This window comes from Oryctolagus cuniculus, chromosome 4 (assembly GCF_051225735.1).
Source record: "Oryctolagus cuniculus isolate XC-2025 breed Fujian yellow rabbit chromosome 4, ASM5122573v1, whole genome shotgun sequence".
Lineage (NCBI taxonomy): Eukaryota > Metazoa > Chordata > Mammalia > Lagomorpha > Leporidae > Oryctolagus > Oryctolagus cuniculus.
This window is the reverse complement of record NC_142870.1, coordinates 175,476,991-175,496,570: the sequence shown is the minus strand read 5'-3', so window position 1 is coordinate 175,496,570 and position 19,580 is coordinate 175,476,991. Positions and strand designations below refer to the sequence as shown.

Sequence of the window (19,580 nt, the reverse complement as noted above, 5' to 3'; positions counted from 1 at the left end):
TCTCTGTCTCTTTCTTTCTCTCATTCACTCGCTTTCTCTCCTTCTCTTTCAAACAAATAAAAAACAACATAATTTCCAAGGTTGCCCTAGGAGTCCTTTTCAATCCAGCAAGCTAGGAATGAAAAGTACCATGGTGGAGCTTGAATGAACCTTCTCTCTTTTTGTGTGTGTGTGTGGTTTTTTCCTAGAAGATCACATTTCCACCCAAGTTATTAATATTTAAAACTCAGTTATGCAGTCACACTTAACCCCTGGGCTACTGGACAGCTAGCAGTCTCTATCACAAAAGGGTGAACCCAACCCAATTAGGAAGACAGCATTAGGGTTAGAGTAACGAGTTCCAGGTGAAGTACTAGTGCAGTAACCCTGACTTCGTTACTGAATTCTGCGTCATGGTTTCCTCACCTGTAAAACACCCTGCCTCTCCGGACCAGTGTAAGACTCACAATTTTTAAAAAGCTGCACTTCTCAGACTTTAATGAGCATGCACTTCACCTAGGTATTTTATCACCTGATACAACTCTGATTCTGACTTGGCAGGTGTAAACAGGCCTGAGATTCTGCATCATTAACAAGCTCCCAGGAGATACTGATGCTGCTGTTCTCTGGCCACACTTGGAGTAGAAGAGAGATAAAGGATGAAAGAATACTTCTTGTAAACCACAAAGTAATTTGTAGATACAAAGAATTATTACCCTGGCACCTATGTTAATTGATTATAAATGAATTCCCAAATAGCCAGCATTTTTAGGACACATTTAGTCTCAGTAGCAACTAGAATTTCACAGTCACAGGATCTGGAAACAGAAGATTTCAGTGATCACCACTCTCTCCCCTTATTTTCCAGACAAGAAAACAAACTGAGAGGAGCCGATAATAATACCCTCCAAACGTCACAATAACTCAGCACTGTCCTGGGATTAGTATGTAGACACCTAATATTGTTTTCTGTTACTACATAAACTCAATTTATGACCTTTAAAAGAAAAGGCAATTTTTATTCTTCTGCTAAAACAAGAGTGAATATTACTCTGACCCACATTCAAATATCTACCAGAGCCACTATGGTACCAAATATAGGCAAGGTATCACAGAACACAATCAAGTATTTTCAAGCAAATGCTCTTTAAATTTCAGTGACCGCCACTCCCTCCCCAGTAAATAATATCTCTTGGTTAAAAGGAAGACTTGAACACAAAGTAACTTCTATATACCTTCTGACAAAAACAAGAATTTTTACTTCCAATAAACGTAAACTCTGAATCACTCCTATGTGGGGACAATTACAAAACAGAGAAATTGTGGTTGCAAACAGAAAACTGAAATGCAACAACTAGCCAGAAGAAGTAGCAGTTTCTGTGGTAAATGTTGGGGATAAATAAAGGAACATAAAAACAAACATGTTTTTAAACCCCTGATATATATGTATATATATTAATTTGCATCTCTGAGATAATGGTGTGTCCTATGAGCCTATAGAACACGAGATGTCATACCTCAGAAATCAAAGACAGGAATCAAAAACTCCCGTCATAAACTGGAAAGGCACTCCCTAGAATCCAATCAGACTAGGAGAGAAGGGAGGCTCTTAGCACACCCATTATTGCTAATAATGCAACATGAATTTGAAAGTGGATGAAAATAGGAGACAGCATTTACTAAGCAAAGAATGATAAATGGAAATCACTACCTGCATATCTATTATAAATTTAAGATGGGCAAAATACTATTATTAGATCATCATTGACCAAGAAATTTTAAACTTCAACAAATATTCTAAGAACTTCCACAGGTTTGCTCCTGTACTATACCCCAACTCTCTTCTACCATAATGACTCTAACTACTCAATTAAGAATTCTCCCAGCCAGCACCGCGGCTCAATAGGCTAATCCTCCGCCTCGCTGCGCCAGCACACCGGGTTCTAGTCCCGGTCGGGGCACCAGATTCTGTCCCGGTTGCCCCTCTTCCAGGCCAGCTCTCTGCTGTGGCCAGGGTAGTGCAGTGGAGGATGGCCCAGGTACTTGGGCCCTGCACCCCATGGGAGACCAGGAGAAGCACCTGGCTCCTGCCTTCGGATCAGCACGGTGCGCTGGCCGCAGTGTGCCAGCTGTGGTGGCCGTTGGAGGTTGAACTAACAGCAAAAAGGAAAACCTTTCTCTTTCTCTCACTGTCCACTCTGCCTGTCAAAAAAAAAAAAAAAAAAGAAAGAAGAAGAAGAAGAATTCTCCCAAACTACCACTTTTCCAGAACCTACTTGAGATTCTAGAATTTTTATCCTATTTTTCTACCATGGACCCTTTTGGTAGTCTATTGAATCTCACACTAATGTGTTAGATACATAGAACAAAATATGTAGGATTACAAAGGAGGTAGACTACATGGAAACACTCTCCTATACACATTGACCCTGGGTAGTCCATGGACCCAATATAAGAATATTCTAAGATGATGACAGTTTTTACTTACAAGTAACAGTATGCAGAAAAGTTTTCAAAACCTACAGATAGAGATTCCAAGATGGTGGATCAGGGAACAACACACTACGCAAAGCTGGGGATAAATAGTGTTTTAAAAAAAAAAAAAAGTTTAGGAAAAACACTCTCGCATGAATTGGAGAGAAAACCGCACTGGAAATCCTACAAGAGGAAGAGGAATGTGTGGACCTGTGCGTAGGGTGCAGACGCGCAACATGAACACAAAAACAAGAACTACAGAAGCCAAGAGCCAGAGTGGAGCACCTTGGAACAGAGGTGAGACTGGACAGCAGCAACCCATGGTGATACAGCAGGATGAAGAACGTGGCTGAGTCCAGACTGGAGTGCTGTGGGCTAGTGTTTGCTAGCAGTCACTGGCAGACCAAACGAGAGTGAGTGGGCACGTTTATCTCGCCCCAACATCCCTGTAACACTGCCTGGCTGAGAAAGGGCGGGCACCATTTTTGGTTTGGGCAGGAGTTGCAGAAGATTTTGTGCACAAACACAGCAACTGGCTGAGACAGAACATCAGTTCTCAGCAGTACTGGTGGCAGTGGTGGGAGAGAGCAACATTCAGCAAACGGCTCTTCCTACACCGAAGATCCCGAGATTCCAGTGGAGGGAACACTCTGCAGTCCCCACTGACTTTGAGCCTGGCTGGGAGGTGACTGGACAGCCACATAGGAGGGTGAGGCCCCACAGCCTCCCAGATAAAAGGCCTAGGAAGAGCTGTCTTAGGGAACACCTACCTCTCTGTTGACTGGACAGGCTGGCAGGGCAGAAAGAAACCTCTGCACCCAGCAACTGTGGGAGCCTTGTGTGCTGAGACCATGGGAACTCCGTCATTACATGAGAAGACCCAGGGTGCAGCTGGGTCTCTGGGCAATCCCCGGGAATGGCTCCACACTCTCAGAACTCCTTGATTGTCTAGAACAGGTCATTGCAGCGGGAACTGTGCTGACAGCGAGGACTGCACACATCATTTGTGTGGTTCACAGGGTGGCACAAAACACACTGTGGCACTGAGACCTACCATGCCCACCTTGGGCGTTACCCTCGACAATCGTCCCACCCTGGAGCACCGGCCAGAGCTCCCTGGCCACACCTACCACATAGCTCTTGGTATTCACTAAAAGTACACACATTCCACTAAGCCAGAGAGGCATGCTCTAAGATAAAAGCCATAAGAGGAAAAAAAAATCAACTGTACAAATGCCTAAAAATAATGCAGAAATATAAGAAACAATAAAGACAACATCATGACCCACCAAAAGGAACACAACATTTCATTATCAGTAAAGATAGGGGCTGGCACTGTGGTATAGCGGGTAAGGCCACCACCTGCAGTGCCAGCATCCCATACTGGCACCAGTTCAAGCCCCAGCTGCTCCACTTCCGATCCAGCTCTCTGCTATGGCCTGGGAAAGCAGTAGAAGATGGCCCAAGTCCTTGGGCCCCTGCACCTGCATGGGAGACTGAGAAGAAACACCTGGCTCCTGGCTTCAGATCGGTGCAAGCTCTGGCCATTTGAGGAGTAAACCAACAGACGGAAGACCTTTTCCCTCTGCCTCTCCCTCTGTCTGTAACTGTACCTCACAAAAAAAAAAAAAAAAAAAAAAAAAAAGATTACTCAAAAGCAATCAGAAGCAAATCCATGAACTAAAGAAAACCACACATAACAGGAATGAAAATTTTTCCCATGAAATTGAGATTTTACAGAGAAATCAAAATATTAGAAATGAAGAATTCAATAAATCAAATAAAAAATGCTGTAGAAAGCCTTCACAGTAGACTTGGCAAGGCAGAAGAAATAAATATCCAAACTAGAAGACTAATCTCTGGAAATTACAGACCAAAAAAAAAAAAAGAAAATTAAAAAACACTTTTGGGATCTACAAAATACTACCAAATGACCCAACATATATGGGTCCTAGGCGTTCCTGAAGCTGTGTAAAGAGAGAACAGACTAGAAGGCCTATTTAGTGAAATAATTACAAAAAAAAAATCTCCAATTTGGAGAAAGAAAGGGACCTCCAAATACAAGAAGCACATAAAACTCCTAACAGCCATGACCAGAAAAGATCTTCACCACCACACATTGTGGTCAAACTTTCCACAGTAAAACATATAGAAAGATTCTAAACTGTGCATGCGAGAAATGCCAGGTTACTGTCTGAGGATCTCCAATTAGACTTACAGCTGCCTCTCAATAGAAACCCTACAGGCTAGAAAGGAATAGTGAAATATATTCCAAGTATTAAAAGAAAACACTGTCAAACCAGAATACTGTACTCTGCAAGCTCTTGTTTATCAATGAAGGCAAAATTAAGACCTTCCATAACAAACAGACATTGAAAGAATTGGTCACCATGCATCCAGCCTCACAAAAGATACTTAAAGGGGTGCTACACACAGCAGCACAGAAAGATAGTCATCATCATGAAAGAATATGAAGGCAGAAAATCCCCCAGTAAAGTACAAAAGAAATCCAAAGTAAACAACAGGAATATTGATGGAAACATGGCAGGGCCAACCTGTTACCTTTCAATAGTCACCTTGAATGTAAATGGTCTCAACAATCCAAGATATAGACTGGATGGGCAGATTAAAAAACAAGACCTATCTATCTGCTGCCTACAAGAAACACATCAACACATCTCACCAACAAAGATACACACAGACTAAAAGTAGAAGGATGGAAAAAGATATTCCATGCTAACTGAAAGCAAAAAAGGGCAGGTGTTTCCATCCTAATATCAGAAGAAGGGCATTATGTAATGATTAAGGGATCAACTCAACAGGAAGATATAACTATAATAAATGTATACTCACTCAATTACAGAGTGCCTAGATATTTAAAAAGAAATGTTAATGGATCCAAAGGGAGACAGACTCCAATACAATTGTGACAGGGGACTTCAACACCCACCTCACTTTCATCATTGGACTGATCAACCACAGAGAAAATCAGCAAAGAAACAACACAGCTAATCAACAGTACAGACCAAATGGACATAACTGATATCTACAGAACTTTTCACCCCACAGTAGCAGAATATGCATTATTCTCATCAATGGATGGAACTTTCTCTAGGATAGACCATGTGCCGGTCATAAAGCAAGTCTCAGCAAATTCAAAAAAACTGAAATCATACGATGCATCTTCTCTGACCACAAAGGAATAAGGCTGGAAATCAACAACCCAAGAATCTTTAGATCATATGCAAACACATGGATATTGAAAAACATATTCCTGAAAGAACAGTGGGTCATAGAAGAAATCAAATTTCTGGAAACAAATGAAGATGACAATATATCATATCAAAACTTACAGGATACAGCAAAAGCAGCGTTAAGAGGGAAGTACAGGGGCTAGCACTATGGCATAGCAGGTAAAGCTGCCACCTGCACTGCTGGTAGCCCATATGGGTGCCGGTTTGAGTCCCAACTGTTCTACTTCCAATGCAGCTCTCTGCTATGGCCTGGGAAAGCAGAAGAAGATGGCCCAACTCCTTGGGCCCCTGCACCCACGTGGGAGACCCGGAAGAAGCTCCTGGCTTCAGATTGATGCAGCTCCAGCTGTTGTGGCCGTCTGAGGAGCAAACCAGCAGATGGAAGATCCCCTGACTCCCTCCCTCCCTGCCTGCCTCTCCTCTGTGTGCCTCTTTCAAATAAATAAATCTTAAAAAAAAGGAGGGAATTATAGCAATCTGTGCCTACAAAAAGAAATGAAAGGTACCAAATAAATTAGCTATCGATGTATGTCAAGGACCTAGAAAAACAACAAACCAAACCCCCAAAAAATAGTGGGTACAAACAAATATTTAAAATTAGAAAAGAAATAAGCAAAATTCAAACAAAAAATTTAAAAATCAGTGAAATTAAGATCTGGTTTTTTGAAAAAAATAAACAAAATTGATACACCATTGGCACAAGTAACTAAAGGGGGGGGGGAGACCAAAATCCATAAAATCGGAGACAAAAAAGAAAATGTAACAACAGATATCAGAAAAATAAAAAGAATTATCAGAAATTACTACAAAGAGCTGTATGCCAACAAAATGGGAAACATAGAAGAAATATATAGATTCCTAGACACAATCTACCAAAACTGAGTGTCAAAGACACAGAAAACCTAAACAGACCAATTACCAAGACAGACACTGAATCTGTAATAAAGAACCTCCTACAAAGAAAAGCCCAAGATCAGATGGATTCACAACTGAATTCTACCAGACATTTAAAGAAGAATTAATTACAATTCTTCTCAAGCTATTCAAAACAATTGAAAGGGAGGGAATCCTCCCAAAACTCCTTCGATGAAGCCTGCATCACCTCAATTCCTAAGTCAGAAAAAGATACAACAGAAAAACAGAACTATAGACCAATATCCCTAAAGAACATAGATGCAAAACGTCTCAACAAAATATTAGCTAATCAAATCCAGCAACACATCAGAAAGATCATTCACCAAAACCCAGTGGCATTTACCCCTGGTATGCAGGGATTGTTCAACATTCACAAATGTGATACATCACATTAACAAACTCAAGAACAAAATCCATATTATCTCAATAGATGCAGAGAAAGCATTTGATAAAATATAACAATCCTTTCATGATGAAAACCTTAAGTAATTGGGTACAGAAGGAACATTCTTCAACACAATCAAGGCAAATTATAACAAACCCATGGCCAGAATCCTATTGTATAGAGAAAGGCTAGAAGCATTCTCCTAAGATCCAGAACCAGGCAAGCATGCCCACACGAACTATTGCTATTCAATATAGTCCTGGAAGTTTTAGCCAGAGCCATCAGGCAAGAAAAAGAAATCAAAGGGATACAAATTGGAAAAGAGGAAGTCAAACTATATGATTCTATGTATAGGGGATCCAAAAGACTCCACTGAAACACTAATGGAACTCATAAAAGAGTTTGGTAAAGTGGCAGGATATAAAATAAACACACAAAAATCAATAGCCTTTGTATACACAATGTCATGGCTGAGAAAGAACTTTCAAGATCAGTCCCATTCAAAACAGCTCCAAAAATAATTAAATATCTTGGAATAAATTTAAGCAATTTGTCAAAGATCTCTAAAATGAAAATTACAAAACACTAAAAGTAAGATAGAGAAGACGACATTCAAAAATGGAAAAACTTCCACGTTCATGGATTGGAAGAATCAACATCATCAAAATGTCCACACTGCCAAAAGCAATTTACAAATTCAATGCAATCTCAAAATACTAATTCTTCACAGATCTAGAAAAAAATGTTAAAATTCATATGGGAACACAACAGACCGAGAATAGCTAAAGCAATCTAATACAACAAAAACAAAACTGGAGGATTCACAATACCTGATTTCAAGACACTATAGGGCATTTATAATCAAACAGCCTGGTACTGGCACAAAAACAGACTTGTAGACCAATGAGGTAGAGTAGAAATGCCAGAAATCAATCCATGCATCTAGAACCAACATGTCTTTGACAAAGAAACTAAAATCAACCATGGAACAAGGACAGTCTAACAAACGGTGCTGGGGAAACTGGATCTCCAAGTGCAGAAGTATGAAACTAGACCCATACCTTACACCTTACACAAAAATCCACTCAAAATGGATCAAAGACCTAAATCTATGAATGATACCATCAAATTACTAGAGAACATTAGGGAAACTCTACAAGACGTTGGCATAGGCAAAGACTTCTTGGAAAAGACCCCAGAAGCATAGCAATCAAAGCCAAAATTGACAAATGGGATTACGTCAAGCTGAGAAGCTTCTGCACTGCAACAGAAACTCTCAGAAAGTGAAGAGGCAATCAACAGAATGGGAGAAAATATTTCCAAACTATGCAACTGATAAAGGGCTAACATCAAGAATCTATAAAGAGCTCAAGAAATTCAACAACAACCAAACAACTAACTTAAGAAATGGGCAAAGGACTTGAACAGGCATTTTTCAAGAGAGGAAATTCAAATGGCCAACAGACATTTGAGAAAATGCTCAGGATCACTAGCCATCAGGGAAATGCAAATCAAAACCATGATGAGGTTTCACCTCACTCCACTTAGAATGGCTCTCATACAGAAATCAATAAGCCACAACTACTGGCAAGCATGTGGGGAAAACAGTACCTGGTGCATCATTGGTGGGAATCTAAACTAGTGCAACCACTGTGGAAGACTGTATGGAGATCCCTCAAAAATCTGAATACACATCTACCATATGATCTAGCAATCCCACTCCCAGGAATTTACCCAAACCAAAAGAAATCAGTATATGAAAGATTTATCTGTACCCCCATGTTCACTGCAGCACAATTCACAAAGATATGGAATCAACTCATATAGCCATCAACTGTTGACTGGATAAAGAAATTATGATATGTATACACTATCGAGTACTACTCAGCTGTAAAAAAAAAAAAATCCTTTCTTTGGCAACAAGATGGATGCAACTGGAAACCATACTACTTAGCGAAATAAGCTAGTCCCAAAAAGACAGATACCATACGTTTTCCCTGATCTAACTAATAGAGTATCTGAAATGTAATGTACTGAAGTGAAATAGACATTTTTTTCTGTTCATACTATTTGTTGAACTCTTTTACTTAGTGTAAGGTTAACTATGTGACCATTATGTCAACTGAAAATAGATCTTTGTAAAAATCAACAGTGAAAATGTGAGAGGGAAGAACAGGTAGGGCTGAAGCATGGGTGGGAGGGAGGATGGGGGGGGAGTGTGACTGTGCTCCTAAGTATGTATTAAATACATGAAACTTTGTAACTTAAATAAAATTTTAAAAAAAGAAAGAAACACACACAACTAATAAACACAGCCGTTCCTCAATTCCCACAACATACAGTAAGTACTCCTCCATTAACGGGGCAGTTACAGCTTCCAGAATTATTTTCCTTCAGATTCTCTGAGAGCGGCCACAGCCCTTCAAAGCTTTCTGGACTCTAGGCTACACACTGTGTGATGCCAGCTCCATAGTTCACCTCCTCCAGGGATTTCCAGAGGCAGCAGTGCCATCTACTGCTAGGGAGGGGACAACCTCTTTCCTGAGAGCCTGTGAGTGAGACGAGCCATGACCCGAAGAACAGCAGCCTCGATGTGTGTCTTGGTGGGCCTTTCTTTCTCTAGAACACATTATAAGCCTAACTGAGGCTTAAAACCCGAGACACAGACCCACCACCAGAGCCTCCGATGTGAGTGCTGGTCTTCTGGAAGCCACATCAAGCCCAGCCAGGCTAGCCAATAACGGGGCAGCTGTGCCTGGAAATGCCTCAAGGTTCTGAGGACAACAGCAGAGCCTCACTGAATTAAACGTTTCCTGGCATTCCTCGTCCCCCACCGCTTCTGTACCAGATGATCTCAGCCAGTGGCCCCACCTATGGCGTTGTTATCTAGCCCTATCGCACAACACAAGTGCTAAGTGCCTCTCTGAAGTTCTTATATCACCTCTAATTGTTCTCATCCACTCCCCACCTACCCTACCCCACTCCTTGACCCAGGAGACAGAATCAATAGAACGGAAATCATTTTGTTATTGCTCAGAAAGCAATGCTAGCGGGCTTTTATGCAATCAGAGAACAAAACCTTGTCCTACAGGTCACTGAAGTAAGCTGCTTCCCTCAGGATGACCTAAGCCTGTCAATCTGCCGCCGGCCCTTGCTTAAACCCAATCAGTGCCGCTCAGCCTTCCAAATCCTTGCTCCTTCCGCGGGCTACACACATATACTGCCTGCCCTTGGTGTAGTTTATGTAACAAACGTGACGTTTCCCTCTTCAAATATAAAGTCAAAACTACAGACCCACATCACCCTCAAAATGCCTTCCTGCTCACTACACACGAGGTTTAAAAAAAAAACCACTGACAAAGTTTTAAATTAGTCCCACCAGTATACCAGGTGGCAACCTCTATTTCACTTTAGCGGGGTCACCTGTGATATTCCCAAAGCGCAAGCAACTTCTCTTCTCCATTCATTTCAGAAAACCATGCAAAGTTGACCTGCTGCACGCTGACGAACCGGACTTCAATCCCCATAACAAATTTAAGTGCTACCTCCTCAAAACAAAAATCATTTTAACTTGCCTAGTAAATTGATTTCTTAGCAAGTGAAGACGTTTCACAGTCGTGGTGTGCGTTGAGAGATTTAAATACCTGATTGTCTCCTAATGAAATATAACTTGGGGAAGGATGAGAGCACCGACCGGCCCTGGAAGCAGTCTCCTTGGCCACCAGAAGAACACGGTAAAATCGTGGCGTGGGCTGAGCCATTTCTTACTGAGCAGATTACCGGGCACACCCAACAGATTAGCAAACTATTTAACTGACGGAAACGAGATGGCACAACGTGGCCCCACTACCGCAGGTCTAAGGAAATGGAGGAGAGGCAGGGGACCCTGCACACTTCAGCGGCTCTCAAGCTTCCAGACACAGGAGATACTCCCCCCACACGCACCTTTTTTGGCAGCCAAATGGTTTCTTTTAAACACAGGCAAGAGATCTGGATAGTTTCAACTCAGACCTCGCCTGCCGGCTCCCCGCAGCCGGTTCAGATGCTAAAATTAGGCAATCGCCCGGCAGGGCGGCCCCAGAAACCCTCCCGCCGCCGCCGCCAGCCCCATCTTCCAGAAGAGGGACCTCGGCGTGCCGGTCGGGTGTGCGGCCACGGCCGCATCTCCCTGCTCGCCGACCATCTGCAGCCTGCATCTCCGGGAACTCCTCCACACCTGCTCCGCCAGCGCCCCACCGCCTTCACTCCGGTCTGGGTCCCTTCGTGCAATCTCGGTGGGAGTCGGCGAGCCGGCCGGCGGGCGGGCAGGTGCGGCGAGAAGCCCCCTCGGGCAGCCCCGGCTCGGCCGCCCCGGGCGTCGCTCGCAGCCGCGACCGCGCGAGCGCCGGGCCCGGCGAAAGCGGAGACCCCCGGCGCGGGCCCGGGGCCAGGCCGTGACCCCCCGCGCCACAGCACCCCGCACCGTCCGGGCGGGAACAAAGCGGCGGCAGGGCTGCCAGGTGGGCAGTTCCCTCCGGCCGGCAGCCGCCGCGGCGGGGAGGACCGAGGCGCATCCGAGCGCGGGCAGAGCGGCGCCGAGCCACGAGGGGCGGCCGGGCTGGGCTGCACGCGCGAGAGACGGTGTCCGCGCCTCGCTCGCCCCGGCCGGGCTGCAGCAGCCCCGGCCGCTGCGCTTACCTCATGACAGCAGCCGCTCTGCCTCAGGACCGGCGCTCGCCTCCCCGACGGCCCGCGAGGAAGCCCCGCCGCTCGCGCACGCGCACGCGCACTCGCGCTCCGGCGCCTTCGCCCCTCGGCCCCGCGCGCCTCGACTGGACCCTGGCCCGCCCCCGCCCTGTCCGTCAGCGTCCTCGAGAGCCAATCCGGTCGCAAGGAAGGCCAGTGCCGATCACGTGGCCAGACCAGCCAATCCCCAAGTTGCCCAGGGCAGCCCGGCTCCGATGTCCCTGGGGGGTTTCGTCGCTGCCTGGCGGAGCTGGCGCGCTGCCGGCACAAAGGGTGGGTCCGTTCAGCTGATCAATTACTTGACCAGGAGGCTTCTCGAATTCCTTTGTAAATTAGAATCTCCTGGGTAGCTGGTTAGAGTGCGGATGCTGACCCGGCCAGTGTGGGGCGGGGGCCTGACAGGTGCGGTGACGCTGCTTCCGATGCGGGGACCAGCGTGGAGGAGCACCCGTCGGGCGGGGGCTGCAAGCGCTGCTCGGGCTTACTGAAGAGTGTCGCTGCCCCTGCTGCCCTTGCTCTGGGGCTGGAGGAAGGCACAGGCCTGGCCACGCACGGGGCACCTGCGGCCCGAGGGAAGGCGTCCTGACCGCCCACGTGCCGCCTGGACGTTCCGTCCCGAGGGATGGGGTCTGTGTGTCCTGGGGTTCTAAATCAGCCCAGCCCAGAATCGGATGGGGAAAACACTGGCCGCCAAAGATCACAGCGCCCTGGGCGATTCGGGCATAAGCCAGACAGGTTGTAGAATAACCTACTTTGGGGATCTTAAAACTCTTGGGTTAGTAGCTCCGGAGTCGGGAATCCCAGCTCCTCGCCATTGCTCCAACATGGCCAAACCTCGCTGTTCTCAGACTGGCCAGCTGGAACCTTCGCGGTTCAGCGTAGCCGGGCTCTCAGTGCCCAAGAGGGTGCCAAGCTGGTTTCAGGAGCCGTAAGTGCTAAATTCCTCCCCCTGCTCTTCAGACCAAGTGGATAACACCCCTGCAAGCAGTCGCCTCTCACTGTGCATCAGGGTCATCAAAGTGCCACCTGGAGAAAGTCGCACCCGCGCCGGGACGTTTTGAGGCCTCTTCGGCTGCTCAGCCCCAGAAGTGAAGCCTGCCTCGCCAATCAAACTCGCTCACATGTCAGAGAGAACAGAGCGTAAAATTTAGAGTTACAGGGAACTCATCGGACCCAACCCCAAAATGGTTCTGGCCACAGCAAGAGTAAAGATAATGTCTGAGCAAGAAAAATAAACTTGAAAATCTCAGCGTTTCTTTGGCTATCATTAAACTCGTGGTTCTCAGGTCTGGCAGCATGGAAATGATTTAAGGAAATAGATTGTGGGTCCCGGTGTCTAAAGATTCTAATGGAAATGAGGCACGTGGCCCCAACAGCCGTAGGCTGAACGAGTCTCCCAGGTGATGTGATGTCCAGCCAGGCTCGAGAGCACCTGCGTGAACTGCTGGGTCAATGGGCTCATTCCTTAACCAAGGATCAGCTCTGCAGTGAGAACCACGAATGAAGTAAACACTCTGTAAACACAGGGACAGACCAAAAATAATTCATAGATAATATATACTCCAAAGAGTATTCAGTGGAACACATTTAAAAAGTATTTCCACAACTGGATTCAAGCCCAGTTGACTATTTAAATAAGAATCTATTGCCTTCTGTTAACCACGCCAAAATGATCAACCCTCCGTTGAGAGCTTCACTTGTTTTAATGAACATACATTTCCTTTTGAGCATTATTAGGGGTTTTTCTCTGAGACTTTTCCCAAAGTACGCAACAGAATCATCTGGGGTACTTGTTAAAATGCAGATTCCTTGGGTTTAAGCCAGAACCTCCTCTAGCCTCTGTTATGCAGAAAATCTGCAGGCAAGGGATCTGTGCATCTGTGAAGTAAGATGACCAGCGCCTGGATCTGGGTCAGCAGTCGTTCACAGCTTCTCCAGGGGTGCATTTTCTGCAGTAGGGTAGGACCTGGCTTGTGAGTGAATTAGGTCCCCTCAGAACACTCGGCCAGTAACACCCATGTTGCTTGGAAGTGATTTCTATGTGTGAGCTGCAAGCTAGCGCACCTCCTTCTCTGACACTTTTAAAAATATATTTCACAGCATTCAGTTGGAGGAGAAATTTTTCTTACCTCGTAAATTTGTAGCTTTATCTACTGGGAAAAATACGGACAATTTTCACTAATGCTTAACTAGTACAAGTAATGTTTAGTGAGAAAAGAGCATTTATTTTTTCTTTTTATTATTACAGAAAGAGGCAAAATGAAATGAAGAGATTCTTGCTTGAAGATATGAATTAGAGAAAGGAACATCCTGCTGTCATTCATTTTCTGCTTCTCAGTCTACTTGCACATAACCTAGCGATCCCGATCCCGTCTGGGGAAATGAATAGGCTAGCATCTGATATGTTAGTTTAAGCAAGGTTCCTCACCACCCACCCCACAAATTGCTCAGCAAAAGATTTACATATGTTTGAAAGAAAAGAAAGATAAGATATAAACCACCTACCAATTTGCTAAGTCCCAGAAATCTGCCCATTGTTCCATTAGAACCAGAACCCCCAGACAGCATTATAATTGCTAATTACATTTTTAATCTAACAACAAATAGCTCCTCTAAATGTAATTGATTTCATTCATGAATACCCACAGATTATTCAAGATTGTAGTTTCCATCAGTCATGTAACGTCAGCGGGAGAACATTTTCTATTTTTGTAACAGTGTTTTATTAAGAGATAGTTCTTTTCTATTTAGTGTGATCATATACAGATTAACCTAATACACAGGCATTTTTATAGGAAGTTGGTTTTCTTGTATTCACTACAAAGAACACAGATGTTCTCTTTTGTATTTTTATAAAGTATTTCAGACTTTAAAGGCATACAGATAGTATGATATGCACCTGTATATCACCTCTAACCTAAAATATAAAACACTATAAATACAATTGAGGTTCTCACATACCCCTCCCAACAAGTTGATTTTGTAGACGGTGATTTCACACTTAGCAAACTTAGCTACAAAAGAAAGAGAATGGATTATGAAAGGAAACACCATATTGTATACATGTGATAGATATCACAAACATAAATGGGCAAAATTCTTAATAAAATATTTAGAAGTTCCAAACTTATATAAGAAAAAGTTAAGAGAGCTGATATTCCCATGTGGTCCAATGCCTGTGTTTTGTTGTTGTTGTAGTTTTTGTGTTTTTTTTTTATGGATTTTTTTCTTTAATTTTTATTTATTTATTGACAGGCAGAGTGGACAGTGAGAGAGAGAGACAGAGAGAAAGGTCTTCCTTTTGCCATTGGTTCACCCTCCAATGGCCGCCACGGCCGGCACACCACGCTGATCCAATGGCAGGAGCCAGGTACTTATCCTGGTCTCCCATGGGGTCCAGGGCCCAAGTACTTGGACCATCCTCCACTGCACTCCCGGGCCACAGCAGAGAGCTGGCCAGGAAGAGGGGCAACCGGGACAGAATCCGGCGCCCCGACCGGGACTAGAACCCGGTGTGCCAGCGCCGCTAGGCAGAGGATTAGCCTAGTGAGCCGCAGCGCCGGCCCGTAGTTTTTGTTTTTTTAAAGATTTGTTTATTTATTTATTTGAAAGTCAGAGTTACACAGAGAGAGGAGAGGTAGAGACAGAGAGAGAGGTCTTCCATCCGTTGGTTCACTCCCCACTTGGCCGAAACAGCCAGAGCTGCGCCGATCCAAAGCCAGAAACCAGGAGCTCTTCCAGGTCTCCCACAAGGGTGCAGGGGCCCAAGGACTTGGGCCATCTTCCACTGCTTTCCCAGTGTTAGGAAACTGGTGCAGTTTTAGCCAGGTGGCCACAGGGCCCAACCTCTATGGTCAAGCTCCACCCCCATCCTAATGGGATTTGCTGCTCCTGCTTCCCTGCCTGCCCTCGGGCAAAGTTTTAAAGGGCCTGTTCCTGCTCTCTTGATTCTTGGCTTCTTTCTGCTCTCTTGGCTCCTCTCCTCCTCTCGTCTCTCTTCTGCCTCCTCTCTGTCTCTCTTTCTTATAGTCTCCTCTCTTTCCCTTCGCCGCCCCTTCACTCCAGTCTGTTGGGTGTTCCCCAATAAACCCTTTCCCTTATTCTGGCGTTCGGTGTGTTTTGTGACAGCTAACATTAATATATAACACCCAGGCCACAGCAGAGAGCTGGATCGGAAATGGAGCAGCTGGGAGTTGAACTGGCGCCCATATGGGATGCGGGCACTGGAGATGGTGGCTTTTCCCACTATGCCACAGCACTGGCCCCAGTGCCTGTGTTTTATAATGACATATTTGACCTGGAAGGCAGATAACTTTTAGAAGACAATACAGGTAGCATGGAGTAGAGATGGAGTGAAGCATCACGTCTCATTCAGTCAATAAGCACATTTCATGAGTCCTATATTTTAGTTCATTTTAAGAAAAGCAAGCTGTAGCAATTCAGAATAAAAATTGCATATTACAAGTAAAGCACATGGAGCTATGAATTGGGAGCACCAGTTCTCACTGATGAAATCAGAGAAGGCTTTCTGGAAGAAATGGTGTCTGAATGAAAGAACTAGCTGGCTATACTGGACTGAATGTTCCCCCCAGCCAAATGTGTATGTTGAAACCCTATCCCCCAGCAAGACATCCGGGGTAGGGCCTTTGGGAGGTGCCTAGGATTAGACAAGGCTGTAAGTGTAGAGACCTCCTGAATGGGATTAGTGCCCTTAACAGAGGGACCAGAAACTTGCTTCCACTCTCTGCTCTCTGCCATGTGAGGATACAACAAGATATCATTTGCCTGGAACCAGAGGAGGGCTCTCACCAGAAAATGGCTACACTGGCACCCTGACCTCTTGCCTCCAGATCTGTGGGGGAAAAAATTGTTGTTGTTTTTTTTTAAGCCATTTACTCCATGGTACTTTGTTCTAACAGCCAGAATAGAGAAGCCTGAACACCTTCATAACTGTCGACTGAATAGACTCATTGTTTAATTTCTAACCTTGCCTGCAACCATCCATGTCCCTTTAAAAACCCCCCTTGCTGGCTTGTTGGCAGAAAGAACACATTTTGGATCAAGAGCTCTCTCTTTCCTCATGATGCCAGCGTCTTGAAATAAACTCTTTCCTCTTACCAACACAAGCCTGGTGAATTGGCCATCCAAGCAGCAAGCAACATAGGCCTATTTTTCCGGTAACAGTAATAATAATGAAGGCCCTAGGCCTATTTGTCTGGTAACAGTAACAATAATGAAGGACCCTAGTTATGCTGACACAGATTAACAGGCTGCTCAGTCAGGATGACAGGTGCAGGAGACAGGTGGATGCTGGCAAACTGAGGCCTGGGTTCTAAATCCCACACAAAAGAAAAACAGAGGAAATGTTTCACCCTAAACAGGAGCAGAAATGGGCTCATGAGACTTCCATGGGTAAACCACTAAGTAACATAATTAAATTCTTTCTCCCTGCAGGACAGGGGAAAACCAAGAAACAAATTGTGTGCACTTTAGTTTTTTAAAAGGGAAATATGATAAACACAGATGCCATTTAGGAGACAACTGAAGTGAAAGACAATAAAAAGTCAATAACCCACAAGAAAAACCTACATGCTTTTTATTGCTGTTTGCTTTCCATAAAAAGCACACACAAAGAAACAAAAACAACAAGCTTTAGAGGCAGGAGCTAGAAAGAGAACTGCTAGAACCATATAAATTATCAGATAAAAGAGAGGATGATACCTCCCCACCCCCCAACTGGTAGTTCATGTGAAGAATAAAGAAGCCCAATGAATTATAAATGAGGAGAATAATGACTATCACAAAGAAGATTTTGAGAGCACCTTGCAAGTGTCTCCAAACCCAATGAAAAGAGATTGTTTTAACCTGTGGAAGGGAGGCAGTCACTCAGAGTGGAATGCTTTGATCACGGTGGGGGAGGAGGCGGGAGGAGGTGTGAAAGAATTGCTCAAGAATGGAAAACCACATATGTCACAGGCCAAATTATTTGCCCCAAATAATTCTAGGACAGCCACAAAGATAGAATAGTTAAGCTATTTGACTACAGTAGTAATGACTACTATTTGGGACGCTTGGAGTCGACCCCAATCATTGTGGCCGAACCATCAGGACCACAGATTGTAGTCATCTGCCTCAAACAAGGGCCCTGAGCCTGCAGCTGTCACCACTCAAAGGAAGGAGAGCAGCAGGAGCCTGAAGAAAAATAATCTCGGAGATTTGTTGTTGTTGTTTTAAGGATTTATTTTATTTATTTATTTGAAAGAGTTACAGAGAGAGGTAGAGACAAAGAGAGAGGTCCTCCATCCACTGGTTTACTCCCCAGATGGCCGCAATGGCCAGAGCTGCAGCTATCCGAAGCCAGGAGCCAGGAGCTTCTTCTGGGTCTCCTACACAGGTGCAGGGGCCCAAGGACTTGGGCCATCCTCTACTGCTTTCCCAGGCCACAGCAGAGAGCTGGATTGGAAGAGGAGCAGCCGGGACTAGAACTGGCACCCATATGGGATGCCGGTGCTTCAGGCCAGGGCTTTAACCCGCTGCGCCACAGCGCCGGCCCCTCAGAGATTTTTTTTTTTAAAGATTCATTTATATATTTGAAAGGGAGAGTAACAGAGAGAGATGGGGACGGTGGGGGTATCTTTAATCAGCTGGTTCATTCTCCAAAAGGTCGCAGAGGCAGGGACTGCTACAGTGCACCACAGCAGATTGTCAGAAAGCCCCAGGCACCTCTAGGATTCTCCAGGAGTCCCCAGGATCCTACCATGAGCTACACCCCAGAGTAGGCTACGTCCAACACACTGGGCGACCTTCAAGGAATCCCATCTGATTGGGCTTTTTCCTGCCTGGATCTATCTATGTTTGCTTAGAATCTGCATTTCCTATGAGTTTGTTTGTTTGTTTGTTTTTTGTTTTTTTTTTTTAACATTTATTTAATGAATATAAATTTCCAAAGTACGATTTATGGATTACAATGGCTTCCCCCCCATACCGTCCCTCCCACCCACAACCCTCCCCTTTCCCACTCCCTCTCCCCTTCCATTCACATCAAGATTCATTTTCGATTATCTTAATATACAGAAGATCAGCTTAGTATACATTAAGTAAGGATTTCAAGTTTGCTCCCACACAGAAACATAAACTGAAAAATAATAGATGATTTTTTTTAATGATGATGAAATCAGATCAGACCTATTGTCATGTGTAATCCCAGTGAGAGTCAAGTTGGGAGTTGATAATTTCTTTTTTTTTTTTTTTACAGAGGATCAGTTTAGTATACATTAAGTAAAGATTTCAACAGTTTGCACCCCCATAGAAACACAAAGTGAAATATATTGTTTGAGTACTCGTTATAGCATTAAATCTCAATGCACAGCACATTAAGGACAGAGATCCTACATGAGGAGTAAGTGCACAGTGACTCCTGTTGTTGACTTTACCAATTGACACTCCTGTCTATGGCATCAGTAATCTCCCTATGCTCCAGTCATGAGTTTCCAAGGCTATGGAAGCCCTCTGAGTTCTCCGATTCTTATCTTGTTTAGACAAGGTCATAGTCAAAGTGGAGGTTCTCTCTTCCCTTCAGAGAAAGGTACCTCCTTCTTTGAAGACCTGTTCTTTCCACTGGGATCTCACTCACAGAGATCTTTTGCCAGAGTGTCTTGGCTTTCCATGCCTGAAATACTCTCATGGGCTTTTCAGCCAGATCCGAATGCCTTTAGGGCTGATTCTGAGGCCAGAGTGCTGTTTAGGACATCTGCCATTCTATGAGTCTGCTGAGTGTCTCACTTCCCATGTTGGATCACTCTCCCCTTTATTTATTCCATCGGTTAGTGTTAGCAGGTACTAGACTT

General features: G+C 44.6%; 1 protein-coding gene and 1 long non-coding RNA gene across 14 annotated transcripts in view; one reads left to right on the top strand and one right to left on the bottom strand.

Annotated features, from left to right (window-relative positions):
* The window catches only part of TMEM108 (transmembrane protein 108), a 352,039-nt gene extending 339,339 nt beyond the window's left edge, over positions 1–12,700 (bottom strand). For 3 of the 13 annotated variants that reach the window (XR_016232962.1, XR_016232964.1, XM_051835585.3), the window contains exon 1: positions 11,686–11,844. The gene's annotated coding sequence lies outside the window, so the exon portion shown is untranslated. Of the gene's footprint in view, positions 1–11,685; positions 11,845–12,485 lie in introns of those variants that run through there. The other 10 variants (XR_016232963.1, XR_016232968.1, XR_016232965.1 and 7 more) reach the window with 5 other exon arrangements.
* LOC138849424 (uncharacterized) lies at positions 11,868–12,982 on the top strand. The gene is made up of 2 exons (XR_011388295.2): positions 11,868–12,006; positions 12,694–12,982. It is a non-coding gene; the product is annotated as an uncharacterized LOC138849424 (long non-coding RNA).
* Positions 12,983–19,580: the final 6,598 nt, after the last annotated feature.